This window comes from Trachypithecus francoisi, unplaced genomic scaffold (genome assembly GCF_009764315.1).
Source record: "Trachypithecus francoisi isolate TF-2019V2 unplaced genomic scaffold, Tfra_2.0 Lachesis_group4, whole genome shotgun sequence".
Taxonomy (NCBI): Eukaryota; Metazoa; Chordata; class Mammalia; order Primates; family Cercopithecidae; genus Trachypithecus; species Trachypithecus francoisi.
Genome location: NW_022681469.1, coordinates 29,392,198 through 29,414,400, shown reverse-complemented (window position 1 = coordinate 29,414,400; position 22,203 = coordinate 29,392,198). Strand labels below are relative to the sequence as shown.

The window sequence follows — 22,203 nt, the reverse complement described above, 5'->3', positions numbered from 1 at the left end:
TTTAAGCTTTGTATAAGAGGTTAAACTTTATTGGTACATGTAGTTATAGTTTACTTATTTTAGATGCTGTAGATATTTGATATAATGGAGTGTGAAAGTAATAAATGTTTTTTATAGGGAATTTTAAAAATAAAAGGAAGTATGAAGATGATAAAACATTTGTAGCCCACCTATCCAGAGATACTACAGTCAATATTTTGTTTTTTTCCTTTGCTTCTTCTCTTCCCACTTACGTATGTATTTTTTGGTACCCTTTAATATAAAAGGAACCCAGTTTTAAGGATTACATAAGATTGCAAAAAAGCTACTTAAAGCCTGTAATCCCATTTTAATTGATTCTTAGTTGAAAACGGGGAAAGAAAATGAATGAGCATTATATATCAGACATACTTGGTAAATTTACTACCTATACCAGATATTGATCGTCTGTTTCTTAGTATGCAGACACTGTAGAAGTGGCATCTGGAAAGAGGCTGCATTACTGAACATGCTTTTAAATTTATATTAGATTTTTCTAGTAAACAGCTTTTCCAGATAGGTGATGCTTATCTCTTTAAATGTTAAGTACTGTTTTGGTTTTAACCATTTTTTATGGGAAAAAAGAAAAATAAAAAGAAGCCTACAAGTATTTCTGTGCTCATTAAGCCAGAATACTGTGGTGTGCTTGTAATTTTATCTTTTCTTGGCAACTCAATGTCACTGTGGAAAGCACTGATTACTGAACTGTTTTGTGACTCCTTTTGTTCTAGGTGCCTTTGAACTCTTGTGCACTTTTTAGTTAGATCTTTATTAACATGCTATGCCACTGCAGGGAGGGAGCAGGAAAAGCATGATACACAATTTAAGACAAGTGCCACCATAGGCTATTGTTGGCAAACAAGAGCTCCACCAAACTATTGTTTAAAGTGAAGAAGCAGCAGTCTGAGGCATTTCTCTGAACCAGTGGCAGTAGGGGGAGACCTCCGCCAGCAACATGGAATCTTCATTGGATGCAGCTGACCCACTCTCCTGACTTCTCAGTCTTTTTCCACCACTACTCACCCTTTACGTTCAGATGTATTCAGCACTAGATAACCATATTTATTAACTATAAGTGATGTGTGTGTGTATATACTTACAACTGTACTTTAAGAATAAATATATATAAACTATATGTAACCAATTTATAATATATAAACTATAAATCTGTGAAAGTATTCAGAATTATATAATAGCAGGCTGTGGTGATTTAGATTGGAGGAGCTCCTGACCATGCCTGGAAATCCCTGTACCCCACTTTGACTGTGATTTTTTTAAGGGAATATTTTTTTTTGTACATGTGTATTTAAAAATATATATACCTTTTTTTTTTTTTAGAGCACTTTTAGCTTTATAGAAAAATGGAGTAGAGAGTATGGAGAGTTACCATATCCTCTCCTGCCCATTTCCTTTATTAACATCTTGCTGTTGTGTGGTAGATCTGTTATAGTTGATGAACCAATATTAACAGAAGTCCATAGTTTACATTCAAACTCATTCTGTGTGTTTGTGTAGTCTGTGTAGTTTGACTAATATATAATCATACAGAATGGTTTCACTGCTCCAAAAGTCTCCTGGTGCTCCCGTCTTCCCTCCTTTCTTTAACCTCTGACAACTTTTTTTTAACTGTCTCCATAGTTTTGCCTTTTCCAAAAATGTCTTACGGTTGGAGTCATACAAATGTAGCCTTTTCAGATTGGCTTCTGTCACTAAGCAATATGTATTTAATGGCTTGATAACTTTTCGTGGCTTGATAACTCATTTCTTTTTAATGCTGAATAATATTTCACTGTATGAATGTACCACAAGCTTATCATTCACATACTGAGTGACATCTTGGTTGTGTTCAAGTTTTAGCGATTGTGAATAAAGCTGCTGTGAATATTTATTTGTGTGCTGGTTTTTGTGTGGACCTAAATTTCAGCATATTTGAGTAAATATCAAGGAGTGCAATTGTTGGATCCTATGGTAAGAGTATGTTTAGTTTTATAAGAAATTGCCAAACAGGTTTCCAAAGTGGCTGATGTATATATTTTTAGGTTGCTAATGTGTTTTTCAAAAACACCTTACTCAGATATATTAATGGAATGCTTGCCCTGTGATAGGATTACAAGCAATTGAGGTCTGTGGCGCTGATTGTCCCTACATAAATAATACCTGCTGGTTGTACTTTGCTTGTTCTTGTTTGCTTTCTCTTTTCTTTATCTTTCTTTTTGCTTATGTTTTTACTCTCTTTATCTTGCTTTACCACTTCTGCTTTGTCCTCAGAAATCAGAGGACTACATTTGTTGGAATAGTGTACAAATTTAAAAGGCAAAGTAAAACAAGTCCAAGTCCTTTCTCAGGCTCTCTAGGGCTGTTGGGGATGGTTGAGATTGTAGCATTAAGTAAGGTATTGCTGGAGCATTAATTTGACTGTATAGAATATAATCTTCAGAGATGGAAAAAGGGAAACAATACGTTAATAAAACCTGCCTTCCTTTGTAATTTGTTAATTATAGGGCAGCTGTATAAAATGTTGTTTTTTTTTTTTATTTGAGATGGAGTCTCGCTCTGCCGCCCAGGCTGGAGTGCAGTGGCCGGATCTCAGCTCACTGCAAGCTCCACCTCCCGGGTTTACGCCATTCTCCTGCCTCAGCCTTCCGAGTAGCTGGGACTACAGGCGCCCGTCACATCACCCGGCTAGTTTTTTGTATTTTTTAGTAGAGACGGGGTTTCACCGTGTTAGCCAGGATGGTCTCGATCTCCTGACCTCGTGATCCGCCCATCTCGGCCTCCCAAATTGCTGCAACTACAGGCTTGAGCCACCGCGCCCGGCCATAAAATGTTTTAAGACTATGATAGCAGAACAGTTTTGGTTTTTTCCTACCTTTCTCTGGGAGAGCTCTTCAGCTTCTACTGTTACAGTTTTTGTTTGCTTGTTTGTTTTTTAAGTATACCATCTTTGGGAGTGTTACAGTTCTTTAAAGAAGACCGAGCCTTTGCTTAAGGCTAGCTTCATACTATTTGTGTATTTGTGTTTGTATGTACATTTGTACATACCCCCAACTGCAGCAGAATATCAGTAGATTCTGTTCTCCCAGGAGAAGGGCAAGGACTGTATCCAGTCTTATCTGGGGTCTGTATCCAAATGACCTGAGACAGTCTTCCTAATAAATGCTTTTGGACCCCAGGGTTCAGACTCTCCTGGGGTGAAATATTTTTTTGTTACCTTTCTTTCTGCCTGCTAGTTTGAGTCAGGATGCATGCAAGGCCCACGTCTCCAGTGCCCCCAAGTGGTTGTCTAGGTTTTGCAAGAGGACATCTAGTGATGGGAGAACTCACTGCTTCTAGACACTCTTGTCTATACACCCCTGTTAGAAAAATGATCTGTTGACCGGAATGTTACCATAATTTCTTACCTCTTTTTTTTTTTTTTAAATTAGGGTCACAGACTAAGTCTAATTGCTCTTCCTCATAATGGTCTTTTAATATTTTATGAGAGAGATTCCTAAAGTCCTTGTTTGGATTTAAACACCTCTTATTTTTCTAACTATTTGTTAATTAAGCATTTTCATAGTTCCAGTGAAATATAACGGGGTTTTTCTCATACCTTTAAAAGTGGAGTGCCCAGGGCTAAGTACAGGAGTGGTCATTGTTCACATTGTGCATATGTTGCTTGTCATGTGATACTTTTTTTCCAGACTACTGTGAGCCAGTGTTTCTGAATCCTTATACTTTCTCTGTGATGATGACACAAGTCTCCATCATCCTGTTTTTCTTCAGTGGGTTGTTTTTTTTCCTTTTTTTTTTTTTTTTTTTTTGGAACAGAGTTTCACTCTGTTGCCCAGGCTGGAGTACAGTGGTGTAATCTCAGCTCACTGCACCCTCCATCTCCTGGGTTCAAGTGATTCTTGTGTTTCAGCCTCTCAAATAGCTGGGATTACAGGTGTGTGCCACCACACCCAACTAATTTTAGTATTTTTAGTAGAGATGGGGGTCTCACCATGTTGACCAGGCTGATCTCAAACTCCTGACCTCACGTGATTTGCCTGCCTTGGCCTCCCAAAGTGCTGGGATGACAGGCATGAGCCACTGCACCTGGCCTTTCAATGGGTTTTTTTAGAACAAAGTTTAGAATGATATGTTTATGCCTGTGAACATTTGTCATATTAGATTATGCTCATTAAGCCATTGGGGTCTTTGGGGAATTTGATAAATGTATCTTTTCTGTCTCTTTTCAGTTTCGAAAACTCCCTCTGCTGCTGTTTTTCTTCTACTTGTCTTTTCTCAATAGCTGATTCTAGTTTGTGTTACTTCGATGGATACGTATGGCTAAACATAAACCTCAGACAATAGAAAAACGTATTCATTGCAAAGCTACCAGCGTGTGTGGAGTGCTTGAATCATATTGAACTTCAAGAACCATTATGTTTCTTTTTCTTTTTGACAGTTATTGGAGCCAATTTGTGTGTTTTCAGTTTCTCTTAAATTTTTAGTATGTGTTTGAAAAGCTTGCAGGCCCCAGTTACTGTGTCTATAATGCCTAGTAAGTAAAATGACTCACAGACCAGTCAATAAGACAGGGCTTAACAGGAGAGTAATCCTTGGTCCTCAGTTTCCCAACTGTACAATGAAATACTTGGATTAATCACAGTGTTTCCACTTGTGCTCTGGAGTTCTGAGTGGTGAGGAGAATCAATGGCTTTAGCTGTCTGCATTCCCATCCCCTTCAATAGAAGAAATTCTACAGTTATCTTACATTTTGAGGTTCTGTACAGGATTCTGCTTAAAGAAAAAAGCTCTGCTTTAAAAAAAAAAAAGATTCATTGGAAACCCCTGCAAAAAAGCAAGCAAGGAAGAAAATGGCTCCCAGAGGACGTTGGGCAGCTTGGAAAGTCCATAGGTGTCCTTGATTTCATGAGTTTGGAGGCCTCTGGTATTTCATTTGGTAAAAGGAAGAAGAGCTTATGCTGTTTGTCTTTTCTTTCTCAAACCTGGACATAACAATGGTTATAAAAGTAATCACATTCTTATTATTTTGAAGGGAGAAATAAATCTATAAAGCAGAAATAAAGTTTTTATAATCCGTAATTCTATTTTGCATAGATAAAAAGTATTCTTAATAGTTTTAGTATATCTTTTGAAATTATTTTGTTTGGCCACAACCATATTTATTTACACTTAAAAAAATGAGACCACACTCATTCTAGCAGATTTTATAACCTGTTGTTTTCAGTTTCCATCATTTTATGGATTTTTTTGTGTGTCAATACACATAAATCTATTTCATCCTTTAAGACAAGCTTGTCCAACCCGCAGCCCACAAGCTGCATGCAGCCCAGGATGACTTTGAATGTGGCCCAACACAAATTCATAAACTTTCTTAAAACATTATGAGATTTTTTTGTGAGTTTCTTTTTTGTTTTTTTTTTTAAGCTCATCAGCTATCATTAGTGTTAGTGTATTTTATGTGTGGCCCAAGACAATTCTTCCAGTGTGGCCCAGGGGAGCCAAAAGATTGGACACCTCTGCTTTAAGGCTTCTGTGATATTTCTCTGTACCAGGGGTTAATATTCCTTGTTGCACAGCACATGGAATCTATTCCGAAGTATGACCCTAGTTTTATTTGTACATTGCTACTGGCACACTTTTTTTTTTCAATAGTTCACTCTTTTTGGGGGTTGTGATATGTGTTATTTTTTTCTGGTTGCTTCCTTGTCCTCTGGTTTGACTACAGATCAAGACCTGTGTTATCCCAGTCAAGCTACAGATACAGATTGCCCTTTTCTTTGAGACAATAGCTCTAATTTAATGTCCCCTTTCATAGTTACAAGTCTGTTCTTCAGAACAAAATCTTGGCAGCCAGAATTATACTTGACACTTTATTCCAGCATGTTACTGCTGGTGAGAAAGGCGGTTGACTTGTTTTGACCCAAGTGAGCTTAGTTCTAAGAGACTAGGAAGGTGGATGATGAGCAGCTTTTGGTGGTTTGACAGCCAGCTGCAGGACGTCCATTGTGGCCAGGACCGAGTAGCTGCTGATGAATGTGGGTATGGTAAATTACATTTGATGGCCTCTTTTCCCCTTCTGTTTTGAGAATTTTATCAAAGATTACATTGAGAAAGTGGTATTGAGAAAAGTATTTTTTATTCTTATAGGATAATTCTTCTCTAGCTTATACTTGTTCTAAATGGCAACATTGGTAGTAGTCATGGAAAAATTTTGGTGATGGGTTTTTTTAAACAGGAAATATAGTGTAAATATTATTTAGGTAGTTTTGATTTCTTTAGGAACTTAGGTAGATTTCTCCCCTCCTGTGAGTTTAGTGATATCTTTTATAGACTTAAACAAATTCTCAAATGGAGATGTTATGCCTAGTTTTAGGTAAAGGCATTTTAGTTTTATGTTCAATTACTTTATAAATTTTGTTTGTTTTAGTCTTGAAATATAATATGCTTTTTTACTTTAACATCGTTCTGTAGGATTCTAATGTGATTTTTTTTTCCCTTCTTACTACTGTGCCTGTGATTTTGATTATATGGCATCCTAAATTTAATTTTGTAAGTAATTCAAGATACAGTTTATCTCAATGAATTAACTCACAAAGTAAATATGGGAATCTTTTTTGAGACAGGGTCTCACTGTGTCCCCCAGGCTGCAGTGCAGTGACACAGTCTCTGCTCACTGCAACCTCGACCTCCAGGGCTTCAGTGATCCTCCCTCCTCAGCCTCCCAAGTAGCTGGGATTATAGGCGGGCACCACCACGTGGACCTGGCTAATTATTGTGTTTTTAGTAGAGATGGGGTTTCACCGTTTTGGCCAGGCTGGTCTCAAACTCCTGACAATTTATGGGGATTTTGGTTATTTGATCTTGACTCTTTTCGAACTCCTGACCTCGTGATCTGCCTACCTTGGCCTCCCAAAGTGCTGGGATTACATGCGTGAGCCACCACGCCCGACCTGATCTTGACTCCTCTGTATACACTTGATTTCCAGTAATTGGCGTGGTTCCAGTTTTACAGTTTGTTGTTTCCTTCTTCCTAAATTTATATAAATAATAATCTGTACAGATCTTCATACCTTTTAAAATTCAATTTAAAATAAGTTTTATAAATTGATTTAATACAAACATAAAAATGGTATGCCCAATTCTCCATTTTCCTTAAAAAGTCAGCCCCTTGTCCCCCACCCCCCCCTTTTTTTTTTTTTGAGATGGAGTCTTGCTCTGTTGCCCAGGCTGCAGTGCAGTGACATGATCTCAGAGCTCACTGCAACCTCCACCTCCTGGGTTCAAGCCATTCTTCTGCCTCAGCCTCCCGAGTAGCTGGGATTACAGGTGTGTGCCACCACACCTGGCTAATTTTTGTATTTTTAGTAGAGATGGGGTTTCACCCTGCTGGCCATGCTGGTCTCGAACTCCTGGCCTAGGTGATCCACCTGCCTCAGCCTCCCAAAGTGCTGGATTTACAGGCGTGAGCCACTGCATCCTCCCACCCCCCTTTTTTAAAAAAAGTAATTTTTTTCTCTTTCCATCTACTGAAAATGGGAATGGATAGTTAGCTAAACAGTTTAATATAGGTGAAGAAGAACATAAAGTCAGTTGAACACTCTGGTGCTCACAGAAGACTAGCTTCACAAGACTGCTTTGGCAACTTTATGAACTGCATTTTTTCCTATGGCTGAGAATCATGCTGTCAGGCCTCTCAGTTTGTGGGAACCAGCTCTCAAAGTAGCTATTGTGTGTTATCTAAGGCAGTGATGGTGGGGTTGAGGGTGGAGGGAACAAGAGATGTATTAGAGGGACCAGGATGGGTGGCCACAGGTATAGTTTGAAAAATCAATTTAACATACATATCATTTTATAATACAAATTCAAGGCTGGATGCTCTGGTTCATGTCTGTAATCCAAGTACTTTAGGAGGCCAAGGTAGGAGGATCGCATGAGCCCAGGAGTTTAAGACCAGCCTGGCAATATAGTGAGACCTGGTCCCTACAAAAAAATTTTTTAATTAACTGGGCATGGTGGCTCACGTCTGTAGTCCCAGCTACTCGGGAGGCTGAGGCAGGAGGGTCCCGGGAGGTCAAGGCTGCAGTGAGCCATGATTGCACCACTGCACTCCAGCCTGGGTGACTGAGTGAGACCCTGCCTCTTAAAAGACAAAACCCTGGCCAGACGCAGTGGCTCATGCCTGTAATCCCAGCGCTTTGGGAGGCCAAGGTGGGTGGATCACCTGGGGTCAGGAGTTCGAGACCACCCTGACCAACATGGTGAAACCCTGTCTCTACTAAAAATACAAAATCAGCTAGGTGTGGTGACACATCCCTGTAATCCCAGTTACTTGGGAAGCTGAGGCAGGAGAACCACTTGAACCCCAGAGGCGAAGTTTGCAGTGAGCCAAGGTCGCGCCACTGCACTCCAGCCTGGGCAACAGAGTGAGACTGTCTCAAAAAAAATAAAAGACAAAACCCAAATTCGCTGTACCCCCAGTAAAACCCAAATTTTGGCTTGAAGATTAATAATTAATAGCTTAATTATTAAGCTATTAATACATAATAGCTTGCATTAGCAGTTAAGGAGCCCAAGCAAGTAATGACGGGAGACCGTGCTCGGGTACAAAGGGTGGGTCTCCGATGGAGCAGCTGGAACACTTGATTGAGAAGCAGGAGATAGGGGTTCAAGTTTTAGATTTGCCACCAATTAGAGATGTGACTTTGGGTAACTCACTGGGTCTTTCTTGGTCACAATTTGGAAAATGAGAACATCAAACTAGATAGTCTCCAAAGTCTTAAGCGTTTTAGGTTTGCCTCTGGTTAAAGGAATGCTCTGTGGACAGCTGGATTTGACCAGTTATCAAGGTAAGATTATATCATTTGGGAAACCAAAGTAAACAGTTCCAGACTTTTCAGCCAATCTTTATCAGGGTGTTATTTGTACATCCTAACAAATCACAGAGCCACGGAGACCTTATGATGAATAAACCATAAGCCTCCTGCCTCTTCCTTTTTCTTGGCCATCCCAGTCTTACTATGCAGAGACAGCCTTTAAAAACTATTTCACTATTTCTGTTTTTTGCTTCCCTTGTGGTTACTTCCACAAGGCTAAATAATACGTTTAGACTTTTGTTCCTTGATTTATCAACTTTAGACATTATCTGTGAATTTTTTGATGTGAAAAATGAAAATTTAATTCACTTTTTTACCCCATCATTATTTTATATTTATATTACTTTGAAAGTCATTTATTAATCATCTTTATAATTTTAAATGATAGACTTTAATTTTTTGATCCGTCAACTTCCTGTAGGGCCTCTTAACTTGCCATTTTGGAAAATGGGATTATAAGTACCCCCTTCACGTTCCTCTTTTTATATTCTACCTTCTGATGCCAGTACTCAACTTACATATTGCCTAGGTTATAAAAGGTTAATATTTTTATTCTGTCTTCCATTCACCATCAAGTATTGTGTGCTTTCCTTTATATTTAGATTGCTGTTTTTACTGCATTCACTTTCTCTGCCTGCTATGAACATATGCAACATATGCAGAATCATAAGTGTATGATTACTCAAAATGTTTGTCTTTTAAAAGCTAAGGAAGTAATTTGGTATGTGCTTAAAGACTCAGCTTATTTTATTTTATTTATTTTTATTTATTTTTTTGAAATGGAGTCTTGCTTTATTGCCCAGGCTGGAGTGCAGTGGCGTGATCTCAGCTCACTGCAGCTTCCACCTCCCAGGTTCGAGCGATTCTCCTGCCTCAGCCTCCAGAGTAGCCGGGACTACAGGCGTGTGCCCCGTGCCCAGCTAATTTTTTGTATTTTTAGTAGAGATGGGGTTTCACCATGTTAGCCAGGATGGTCTCAATCTCCTGACCTCGTGATCCACCCACCTCGGCCTCCCAAAGTGCTGGGATTACAGGCGTGAGCCACTGCGCTCCACCTAGCTTATTTTATTTTTTGAGACAGAGCCTCATTCTGTCGCCTAGGCTGGAGTGCAGTGGCACAACCTCGGCTCACTGCAACCTCCGCCTCCCAGGTTCAGGCAATTCTCTTGCCTCAGCCTCCCTGGTAGCTGGGGTTACAGGCACTCGCCACCATGCCAGCTAATTTTTTGTATTTTTTTTAGTAGAGACGGGGTTTCACCCAGTTGGCCAGGCTGGTCTCAAACTCCTGACCTCAAGTGATCCACCCGCCTCAGCCTCCGAAAGTGCTGTGATTACAGATGTGAGCTACCGCGCCCGGCCAAGACTCAGCGTATTAAACCATGTATTTACTCATTTATTCAAGAGATATTTATTGTATACTACAGTTATCATAATAGTGCTATTTATAATAGTGAAAAATTGGAAATAACCTAAATGACTTCAGAGGATTAGTAAACTAAACTGCTTTATGTTCTTATAGGGAATGCTCTGTAGATGTTTAAAAAATGATACAAAAATGTTAATAACATGGAATATTTTAATCTATATTAAGTGAAAAAATATTTGTAATACAGTATATACAATATAGGCTCATTTTTGTTTAAAAACAATGAAACAAAACTAACCGTATAAGAAGCTAGCAGGGAAAATGCTGGAAGCATATACATAAAATTGTTACCTTGGTAATGTGGCTATCTCAGATTACAGTGATTTATGTTTATTTTTATGGCCCCTATATTAGTTACCCCCAAAGAACACAAGTCACTTCTAAAAGAATACATTTTTTTTTAAGTTTTTTTTTTTTTTTAATGAGATAGGGTCTCAGTGTTTTCCAGGCTGGAGTACAGTAGTGCAATCTCAAGTCACTGCAACTTCTGCCTCCTGGGCTCAATCCATCCTCCCACCTCAGCCTCCCAAGTAGCTGGGCTACAGGCATGTACTACCACACGCAGCTGGTTTTTGTATTTTTAGTAGAGGTGGGGTTTCACCATTTCATCCAGGCTGAGAATACACTTTTTAAACTTAGAAATACAAAATTAGAATTGCCAGTCACATATTTTCTTGGAATACACATGCTACAATAATGTAGGAGTACCTGATAAGAATTCAGTAAATATTTGTTGAATGAAGGAGAGAATGATTGAAGAGCAGAGATTCCTAGGTCTGTGGTATTGGCACTTAAATACTTTCATAATTTAATCCAGAAACAAATCCTTAGTTCAGTTATTTCAGAAGAAAAATCATGAATTGAGCTGTCCTGCAGAAGCTAGGAAATAGCTTTAACTGGATGTTGGTTGTGCAGTGACAGATCCAGCAGAATTGAGCCCTCCACTGAAGCAGCCAGGCAACAATGCTGTTTCACAGTATGCAGGATCTGAATAAAAGTGTCCTTTGTGCTTATTTGAGACTGGGGGGTGGGACTTGTGACAGTTTACGTTATTTTTCCGTAATGGAAATTGAGGCAGCCTATAATCCTGCTATCACACATGGCAACTACTTATTTGATTTTTGGTAATTTGGTAGCAGCTGTGGACAAACAATTATTCTGCAAAAAGAGCCATGCCAGCTGCATTCTGACCCAGTTGCAAATGCTTGGGTAGACCAAACTTCCTATTCACTATCTTTCTAAACCAGGGATAGCTTCAACAACTCACCTGCTTTTTATTGATATTTGTAGCTGCTGGTAAGCATCTACATATTTGAGAATGCACTCTCTAATGCTTTTTTATTGTTGTCACCAACCTTCACTAGGCACCTACTTCATTCAGGCACTGTGCCAGACACGGGGTTGTAAACTGTAAGGTGTTACACAGTGTGGATAGACTGCTTTCATTTTGACAGGTGGGTCAGCATTAGATTTATTTTTAGTAGACTAAATTGCAGTGGAAAGAAAGAATCTGGTGTGGAGGCAGTTGAGAGCTGTGTTCCTTTGGTCCCCAGACTCCCCATGAATCTGCTGTCTGGGTGTTCATTGATGTCCCCGTGCTGTGCCATGTGCTTTCACAAGCTGCTGCTGCCTGCGGTACCATTTTTTTCATTATGGAGACTGACAAGCTTCTGACTGTAGACTCTGTCTTTTCCATCAGGATGCCTGCCCCATGTCCTTGAAGTTTTGTCTTCTCTGTGCTCCCTTAACCCTTAGCAAATATCACTAGAATAAGATTTGTTTTTTAAATGGCAAAAGCCTACTTACTTAACTGTATTAGTTCAGTCTTTCAGTATACACTTACATATTTTTTAAGCTCTTATATCCCAGGGGCTTAGAGAGATGTTTCAGTAAAGAAACAGGAAATTAGGTAGGTAGGGTCGTCTATAATGAGTAAAAAAACAGCTTACTTTTGACTGTGAATGTCTGTAGGGCAAGGGCAAAATGCTGACAATCTTTATTTCTATCTCTACAGTGCTGAATTATCACAAGGGACAAATTGGCCTGAATAATTATATGAACCCACTCTATTAGAGATTACCTTCACACTGTTAGATAATGGCCTGTGGTAAGAAGCAAGTCAAAACTTTTTAGAATGTAGAACTGCACTGTTCGGTATAGTAGCCACAAGCCACATATGGCCATTTAATATTAATTAAAATTAAACATTTAATTCCTTATGATCTCATGTGGTCAGTAGTCCACATGAGCAGCTACAGTTTTGGACAGCACACATTTAGAATATTTCCATCATTGCAGAAAGTTCTACTGGACAGTGCTAATCCAGCACCTATAAAAGAGTTGACATATTTTAAAGCATTTGAAGTACATTCATTTAACTCTTCTCTATGGAAAGATGTTCCAGCAAACCAAAATTCCCTGTACGTTCTTTACATTTTTTCCTTGGGTTGTGGCACCCTCTAGTGTTCTAGCAATACATAGTCTAGTGATTTGAATTGAAGCAGATTGTAATATTTTGGAAAATTCTGTATGTGTGTGCATTTCTCTAGAGAGGAGCTCTGTAGCTTCACCCATCCCCAAGAGAGTTTATGATTCAAAAACGATTAAGAACTCTATGGTAGAGGTATTTGTATGGTCAAAATTCCTAATGTGATCTGTAAACATTATTTCACCCAGTGTGAAAACATAATAATAATGTAACTGTCCCTTCAACATCTCTTTGCTGTCCCCGTTGTCTTTGTACATGGAATAATAAGTTACACTTATATAGCACTCACTATATACCATGTCCCCTTAAGCCCTTTTTCAAATAGTAACTCATTTTGTCCCCAGTAATTCTATGAAGTAGATTCTGTCGTTTTCCTTCATTTGACAGATGCTACAACTAAGACATAGAAAAAGTCAAATAAAACTTCTCCAAGTTGCTAGTAAGGGGCAGAGGAGGAAATGGAATGCAGTATTCTGGTTCCATAGTCTGTACCACCCTGCTGGAGAAGTGAGGATGTGTTTAAGGAGGCATGAGGTAGAATGGAGAGGAGACTCTCTAGACAGTTGTACATGCTGAGTCCAGTTGTATAATAAGAAAAAAGAATGGTAACTCTAAATCACTCTTTCCCATGCTGGAAATGATATCCATTACCCACCATTGATTTTCAGTAGGTCTGTGCAGTCCGCTAGTGAGTTAGAATGGTAGATAAAGGTCAAAGGTACCATTGCTGCCACATTTTCTTTGGTTTCCAAAAACCTGATCTAGTCATCAAGTAATATGACAAATCCTTTTCTGTTTGTCAATGTTATTTCTATAAAGAGACAATATAGTGCTATGATGTTGATTTTGAGATTTGCAGGAATGTTAGACTTAAAGAGTAGGTGAGATAGACTCACAAACACAAGTTTGTGTTGATGTCGCCTACTTTCCTGTCTATGCTACCTTCTCACTTCTAAGTGTCCCATTTCTGTCTGTATGAAGCATTTTATTTTTATGTATTTATTTATTCTGAGATACAGTTTCACTTTGTCACCCAGGCTGGAGTGCAGTGGCATCATCTCGGCTCACTGCAGCCTCCGCCTCCGGGGTTCAAATGATTCTCCTGCCTCAGCCTCCCGAGTAGCTGGGACTACAGGCGTGCACCACCACGCCCAGTTAATTTTTGTATTGTTGGTAGAGACAGGGTTTCACCATGTTGGCCAGGCTAGTCTTGAACTTCTGATCTCACGTGATCCACCTGCCTCCCAAGGTGCTAGGATTACAGGCATGAGCCACTGCGCCAGGCCTCTGAGACATTTTACACTCTATAACTTAGCATCTTTTTAATGATTTGTTAAATTTGAGATTCATCAGTGTCTGAAAGCAGAAACTCTAATTGTAATCTTGTAAAAATGGGCTCCATTTTTTACATCACTTCTTTATTGAGGGTATGAAAAGCCGAGATTGCTGCTTACCAGCACCATATGAGTAATTTTTGATGCAGGTATGTGTTTTCTTGTTTTCGTATTAATCGGGGCCTAGAAAAACCATGTGTAGCATTTCAGAGAATTTAATTCTGGGAATTGGGTACACAGGTGTTACAAGATGAAAGAGCACAAAAGACACTGAGGTAATCCAGATAGGAAGCACTACCACCCCTGGGTTTGGGGGAACAGAAGAGAAGAACCTGGAAGCTCAGAGAGGTCCTCCTGCAGGTGGTAATCTGATCTCCGAGTGGAATGCCATTCAGCTGGTACTCAACCACCAGGAGAGAAGGGGCACAGCTGGAGTTGGGAGGTGCAACCCTCCTGTTGCTGGATCAATGCTGATATTATAGCAATGAAAACAGCAAAGAAATCCCTTATTCTCTTCCCTTCCAGTCTCCCTAGGCAAAACCTAACAGGATACTGGAAGGAAAGTCTGGAAAACATGGTTGGCAAGCTCAGCCCCAGAGGGATAGTGCAACTCGGACCAGAATAGAAGACAGGGCTTGGAAGTGAGAGAGAGAGAGAGAGAAACAGCCAGCACAGCCTTATAGGAGAATTACAGAAACTGTAACTGCCTGGGTGTAGCTTTAGTAATTAAAATGTGCAGCTGATTACCCACAATCATTTATTAAAGAGCACATTATGATAGATCTATTCATAGAGACTTTATGGACCCAAGCCCTGACTGCAGTGAGCTTACAGTATTTTGTTTTTTTCTTTTGAGACGGAGTCTCGCCCTGTCACCCAGGCTGGAGTACAGTGGCGTGATCTCGGCTCACTGCAACCTCCGCCTCCTGGGTTCAAGCGATTCTCCTGCCTCAGCCTCCCGAGTAGCTGGGATTACAATCATGTGCCACCATGCCCAGCTAATTTTTTGTATCTTTAGTAGAGATGGGGTTTCACCATGTTGGCCCGGCTGACTCCAGGCCTCGTGATCCGCCCACCTCGGCCTCTCGGGATTACAGGCACGAGCCACCACGCCCGGCGCTTACAGTATTTTCATAAAATCATCTACTCATCCCTAAGTCATTATGAAGTTGTGTGGTAAAGCTTTTTTTCTTTTTTTCCTTTTTTTTTTTTTTTTTTTGAGATGGAGCCTCGCTGTGTTGCCTAGGCTGGAGTGGCTCACTGCAACCTCCACCTCCCAGGTTTAAGCGATTCTCCTGCCTCAGCCTCCCAAGTAGCTGGAATTAAAGGCAAGCGGCACCACGCCTGGCTAATTTTTGTATTTTTAGTAGAGATAGGGTTAACCAGGCTGGTCTCGAACCTCAGACCTCATGATCCCCAGCCTTGGCCTCCCAAAGTGCTGGGATTACAGGTGTGGGCTACCATGCCCGGCCTAAAGCTTGTTTTTCTTAAGCGTTATATAAAAGCATTAACTGGATTATTGTGTTATTAAGTTAACTGGATTATTAAAGTTAACTGGATTATTGTGTTATTAATATTAAGGAATATTTACAAAGTTAACCTATTGGTATGAAAAATATTTGATTAGTCATACAATTTTGTTAGTTTTAGATGCCCCAAATTAGAAGTTAGTCTTACCCAAGGCAAGGCTACTTCTAAACTTGAACTGTGCGGTTCTCAGTTCTTGAAGTAAGAAAGGAGCTTTATCTAGTGACAGTTTGCTCTAGCATGTCATTTAATTTTAATTTTCCTTTTTTTTTTCCTTTTTTTTTTTGAGACGGAGTCTCGCTTTGTCGCCCAGGCTGGAGTGCCGGATCTCAGCCCACTGCAAGCTCCGCCTCCCGGGTTTACGCCATTCTCCTGCCTCAGCCTCCCGAGTAGCTGGGACTACAGGCGCCCGCCACCTCGTCCGGCTAGTTTTTTGTATTTTTTAGTAGAGACGGGGTTTCACCGTGTTAGCCAGGATGGTCTCGATCTCCTGAACCAGTGATCCGCCCGTCTCGGCCTCCTAAAGTGCTGGGATTACAGGCTGGAGCCACCGTACCCGGCCATAATTTTAATTTTCAAAAGGATGAATTTGGAAGACTACTATATCATAGCTATTTGTTTTTAAAGCTCATTTTGTTAAAAGTGGAAATAATAAAAGATCAAATAGAAGGACTTACAATAAAAATCAATAGTCTTTTGCCATTCTTTCCCTATCTCCAGTCCCACTTTTCAGAGACAATTAACTGTTTTTTGTTTATAGTTTGTTTTGTTTATAGTATCATCAAACAGTAATGCCTCCATAACTCTAAATAATATGTCTATACCACTATTTCTTGATTTATCAAATGGGCATTATTGACTTTCTTTTTTTTTTTTTTTTGAGACGGAGTCTCGCTCTGTCGCCCAGGCTGGAGTGCAGTGACTTAATTTCGACTCACTGCAAGCTTCACCTCCCGGGTTCACGCCTTTCCCCTGCCTCAGCCTCCCGAGTAGCTGGGACTACAGGCGCCCACCACCACGCCCAGCTAATTTTTTTGTATTTTTAGTAGAGACGGGGTTTCACGGTGTTAGCCAGGATGGTCTCTACCTCCTGACCTTGTGATCCGCCCTGCCAGCCTCGGCCTCCCAAAGTGCTAGGATTACAGGCGTGACCCACAGCGCCCGGGTTGACTTTCTTTTATGGAATATAAGGTACTTATTTTTTTGGTACTTTTTCTTTCGCTTCTGCTGTTGATAGTTACATTGTAATAGTATTTCCATCTCCTCCTGATAGTGTCTCCTGACTCCATCACCATGTAAGGATAGGCTATTAATACTCTAGTCATTCTTTCACCTCTCTGCCCCTTTCCCGCCTCCAAATTTCTGTCAGCCTTATCTTTGCTTTTTCATTGTCGTGGTTCATAACTTTTACCTTCTGTTTTGTGTTGTATTTCATTTTCTGTATTTTGGTCTGTAGTTGGAGTCTGGAGATGGGACTACATATAGAACTATAGCTTCATTTTTTTTTTTTTTCCAACTGTGGAGCCAGCCCAGTGGTGTGGGAGGATATTTTTTTTCTCTCCATGTCAGATATCATCACTCATACACTCTTTGAAAGAGAATTATCCTGGGTCAAATGGATTCTTCTTTTCTTATGTTCAATTTTTACTCAGAATTAAGGCACATTTTACTTTGCTTCTATTTTCACTCTGACTTGAGCTGTGGAATTGTTTTTAATTTTTACTGCTGTGGTGAGATTTCCATCCATCACCTTAGTATCCCCCGGAGAAGCAAACCCTATAGTTGACTTTAGGCTTCTTTAGGCTTCTTGAAAAAGGGTAAAATTTCTATCCTAGTTATGCAGTTTATATTCTGGATATGTCCAAGAATGTAAGTTGAGCCTGCCTAGGTTTTTTTTTTCCCCTGCCTTTGGACTGTAGACGGAGGAGGGTAGGTGTCAGATTTTCCCTTAGGCAGTTCTTGTGGTTTCTCTTTTGATATGATAATGCTATTGATTAGACTAATGCTTTCTTTTACATTTAGTTACACTTTGATCACTTTGATTAGATTTCCTGGCCTGCTCTTCTTTCTGCTTTGATTTTTAAAATACTCTACACTTAATCTCATCTATTATGTGTGAATTAGACTAAATTTAACTCCTTTGGACATTTCCTTCAAATTCCAGTAGCTCTTTAGGTATTACTGACTACAAGTACCAGGGTGCTCTGGACCAAGACAATCTTTTTCTGTGTTTTCTTCCACTAACCCACCTATACTGGCCTAGAGAGACAAAAGTAGGAACTCTTCTGTACCAGATTACCCCTACCCCAACCTCTTGTAGTTTATATAATAAAGAAGGACTTCTTAATTTAATTTTTTTTTAAGAGACAGGGTCTCACTCTGTCACTCACATAGAGTGCAGTGGTGCAATCTTGGCTCACTGAAGCCTTGTCCTTCCAGGCTCAAGCAATCCTCTTGCCTTAGCCTCCTGAGTAGCTGGGCTATAGGCACGTGCCATCATGCCCAGCTAATTTTTCATTTTTTGTAAAGACGGGGTCTCCCTACATTGCCCAGGCTTGTCTCGAACTCCTGGACGTAAGTGATCCTCCCACCTCGGCCTCCCAAAGTGCTGGGATTACGAGTGTGAGCCGCTGTGTCTGGCCAAGAAGGATCTTTAGATATAGGATATATTGCACCCCAGGTAATGATGCAGGGTAAGAAAGGTTTTAGTAAAATTGTTACCATGTTAAGTTATTGTTTGGGGGAATTTTTTTCTTTTTTCTTTTTTTTTTAAATGAAGTATTGACTAATCTGCTGAACACCACTGGCTCTGGGTGATATATATGCTGTTTTATTTGAATGTGGTATTGGGTCACAGGTCATTATGTGTTGCCAGCGCTTTCATCTTACTTTTTATATCAGTTCAGAGGAATCACTCTCAGGTCCATCTGCTGCCTCTTCATTTTGTGCACTGTTTTGTGAAATTGTGCTAGGGGCCTTGGTTTCCTATAGTTTCCCTTATTTTATGTCTAGGAGAACAGTATTTCAGTTGCTGGAGTTAACATAGGGCTTTTTTAGATGCCTGATTCAGTCTCTTATACACAGTTAAGAAAACGATCCTCAGAGATGACTGTCTAATTTAGAAATGAAGAAATTGAGGCCCAGTGCTTGTGAGACTAGTCAAGGAATGAGTCAAGAAGGATAGAATCAGGAAGACACAGATTCTGGCATCATCATCATCATTAATGTCGGGCACTTACTGCTGGTCACTGTATTCCCGACTTTATTTGGATTATCTCATTTAATCCTCATATCATCCTTTTGAGAATAGGTAGTCATTTTTTTTTTCATTAGAAAAAAAAAAGATAGAGGCCGGGCGCGGTGGCTCAAGCCTGTAATCCCAGCACTTTGGGAGGCCGAGACGGGTGGATCACGAGGTCAGGAGATCGAGACCATCCTGGCTAATACAGTGAAACCCCGTATCTACTAAAAAATACAAAAAACTAGCTGGGCGAGGTGGCGGGCGCCTGTAGTCCCAGCTACTCGGGAGGCTGAGGCAGGAGAATGGCATAAACCCGGGAGGCGGAGCTTGCAGTGAGCTGAGATCCGGCCACTGCACTCCAGCCTGGGCTACAGAGCGAGACTCCGTCTCAAAAAAAAAAAAAAAAAAAGAAAGAAAGAAAAAAGAAAAAAAAAAGATAGTATTGTAGCTTAGAGATTAAGTAACTTGTCCAGGGGTTCTGGATATCTTGGTGATAGACTGTGCTGTTTTATAAAATGGAGAATATTTAATATGTTTTTACCTATTGACAGTTCGCATCACTTCAGCTATCCAGGGAATCTAACTCCTCATGGAGGAATGCTAAAATGCTTCACTAAATTGACTTGGGAGAGTGGGGTCTGATGATGTCCAGCAATATGTCATATGACATATCAGTCATATCTGGCATTAACCAGCCTGCTTCCTTTATGATTTTATGGAAACACTGTATCATTCATAAGTATCCCATTCTAGTTAAAAGAAGTCAGAAATACCTTTGCCTTTGCTTTTCATAGAGTGTACTGAATAAAAATGGTTAGAGAGGCCGGGCGTGGTGGCTCATGCCTGTAATCCTAGCACTTTGGGAGACTGAGGTAGGTGGATCACCTGAGGTCAAGAGTTCGAGACCAGCCTGGCCAATATGGTAAAACCCCATCTCTGCTAAAAATACAAAAATCAGCTGGGCTTGGTGGTGCACCTGTAATCCTAGCTACTTGGGAGGCTGAGGCACGAGAATTGCTTGAACCCAGGTTGGTGGAGGTTGCAGTGAGCCAAGATCACACCACTGCCCTCCAGCCTGGGCAACAGAGTGAGACTCTGTCTCAAAAAAAAAAAAAAAAATTGGTTAGAGAGGCCAAAGAATGGGATAGGGAGAGAGGTGGAAAGAGATGAGGCTCCAGGCAGAAATGGCAAGCCTGCGAAGCAGACAGCCCTATTGATTCATGCTGTGCACTGCATTCTGGAGCAAATAACTGAAATCCATTATGCCAAGTGCATAGCCTACAAATCCCTTTGAAAAGCAGTTAGGTGCCATCTAATCCCAAATCATTTAAAAATAATTTTGAAGTACCCAGAATTCTAAAATGCCCTAAGCAGTTTGTCTCAAAGAACAGTGAAATGGATGGAAAAATAGCATTTTTAATGGTCTCTTTCTCTCATATATATTTAATTGTGTGACTTAGTGTGTGAAATTGTTTTAGATTAGTACAAATCTGGGGGCTAGGATATATTCCCTTGGATATTCTGAAACTCACATAAAACAGGATATGGAAGGGTAGCTTATCAGGTAGCTTAAACATTCTTTTCTAATTTTGCCATAACATCAGACTTTGGAAAGAGTTGCAAGAATTGTACAAAGAATTCTCATGTATCCTTTACCCAGATTTTCCAAATGTTCACATTTTACCATGTTTTCAAAGACCTCAGAAAACTGAAAATTTGGTTATCTACATAGAAACAAATCACCTAAAGAATAAAGACATAGCAGGATTAGTTTAAGAGAGCAGTTACTCAGAGGATCAAAGGATTTTAGAATCAAAAGATCTCAAGATGGAGAAAGGCTTCTATAATAGAGTAGGACAAAATAAGATAAATATTTTACATAAATAAATAATTACGTTCTTTTTACATGTAGCCATAGAGGTCATATTTCTATATCTATATGTTTGAGATTTTTTGGTAAACTCCAGATGTATAGTGCTATATACTGTTACATGATAGTCAAATTTTAAATGCGTGTATATGTTTGTGTGCGTTTGTATTAATACAAGTAGAGTACATTTGTATTAGTGTTACTGTACAACTAAAGCACTCAACTTTTCAATATACATCAAAATTTGAAATATGTATGCCTTTTGACCCAGCAATTTACTTTCAAGAGTTTATTATTCTTAAAATAATTTATTTTTTAAAATAATCATCAAATAGTATACAAAATTTTTAATAAAGATAATACAGGCTGGTTATATTATTCTACTGTAAGATTAGTCACTTCTTTTTTTTAAATTTATTTTTATTTGTTTATTTATTTTTTTGCGACAGAGTCTTGCTCTGTCGCCCAGGCTAGAGTGCAGTGGTGCATCTCAGCTCGCTGCAAGCTCTGCCTCCCGGGTTCACGCCAATCTCATGCCTCAGCCTCCTGAGTAGCTGGGACTACAGGCGCCCGCCACCATGCTTAGCAAATTTTTTGTATTTTTTTAGTAGAGATGGGGTTTCACCATGCTAGCCAGGATAGTCTTGATCTCCTGACCTCGTCATCTGCCTGCCTTGGCCTTCCAAAGTGCTGGGATTACAGGTGTGAGCCACTGCGCCCGGCTAGATTAGTCACTTCTTTGCACAGAAATTACACTGGTATGTAGGGTGATTTTTAAAAGTTAGTTGTAAAATATACATAACAATAAATTTACCATCATAATCATTTTTAGGCATAAGGTTCAGTAGTGTTAAGTACATTCACACTGTTGTGCAGCCAATCTCCAGAAGTCTTTATCTTGCAGAACTGAAACTCTGTTCTCCCAGCCCCTGGCAACTACTAGTCTACTTTCTGTCTCTATGAATTTGACTACTCTAGGTGCCTCATATAAGTAGAATCATACAGTATTTGTTCTTTTTTGTGGCTGGCTCATTTCACTGAGCAGAATATCCTCGAGGTTGATCCATGTTGTAGCATGAGTCAGAATTTCCTTTTTTAAAAAACTGATTTTAAATAAGACTATTTTTTGGAGCAGTTTTAAGTTCACAGCAAAATTGAGTGGAAGATACAGATAATTCCCCTATACTTCTCTCCCTTACACTTGTACAGCTCCCCCACTATCAACATCCTGCACCAGAGTGGTACATTTGGTTCCAATTGTTGAGCCCACATTGGCACATCGTTATTACCCGAAGTCCATAGTTTACATTAGGGTTCCTTCATGGTATTTTACGTTCTATGTATTTGAACAAATGTATACCCATATCCACCATTATTTTATCATATAGAGTAGTTTCACTGCCCTGAAAATCCTCTGTGCTCTGCCTGTTCA

The 22,203-nt window shown here is 39.8% G+C and overlaps 1 protein-coding gene across 12 annotated transcripts in view; it reads left to right on the top strand.

Annotated features, from left to right (window-relative positions):
* Nucleotides 1-22,203, top strand: part of NRF1 (nuclear respiratory factor 1) — a 151,039-nt gene that overhangs the window by 21,793 nt on the left and 107,043 nt on the right. Inside the window, exon 1 of one of the 12 annotated variants that reach the window (XM_033194515.1) lies at nt 11,744-11,765. The exons of 10 other annotated variants lie outside the window; for them this stretch is intronic. The gene's annotated coding sequence lies outside the window, so the exon portion shown is untranslated. Of the gene's footprint in view, nt 1-11,743; nt 11,766-22,203 lie in introns of those variants that run through there. One more of the 12 variants, XM_033194517.1, reaches the window with a different exon arrangement.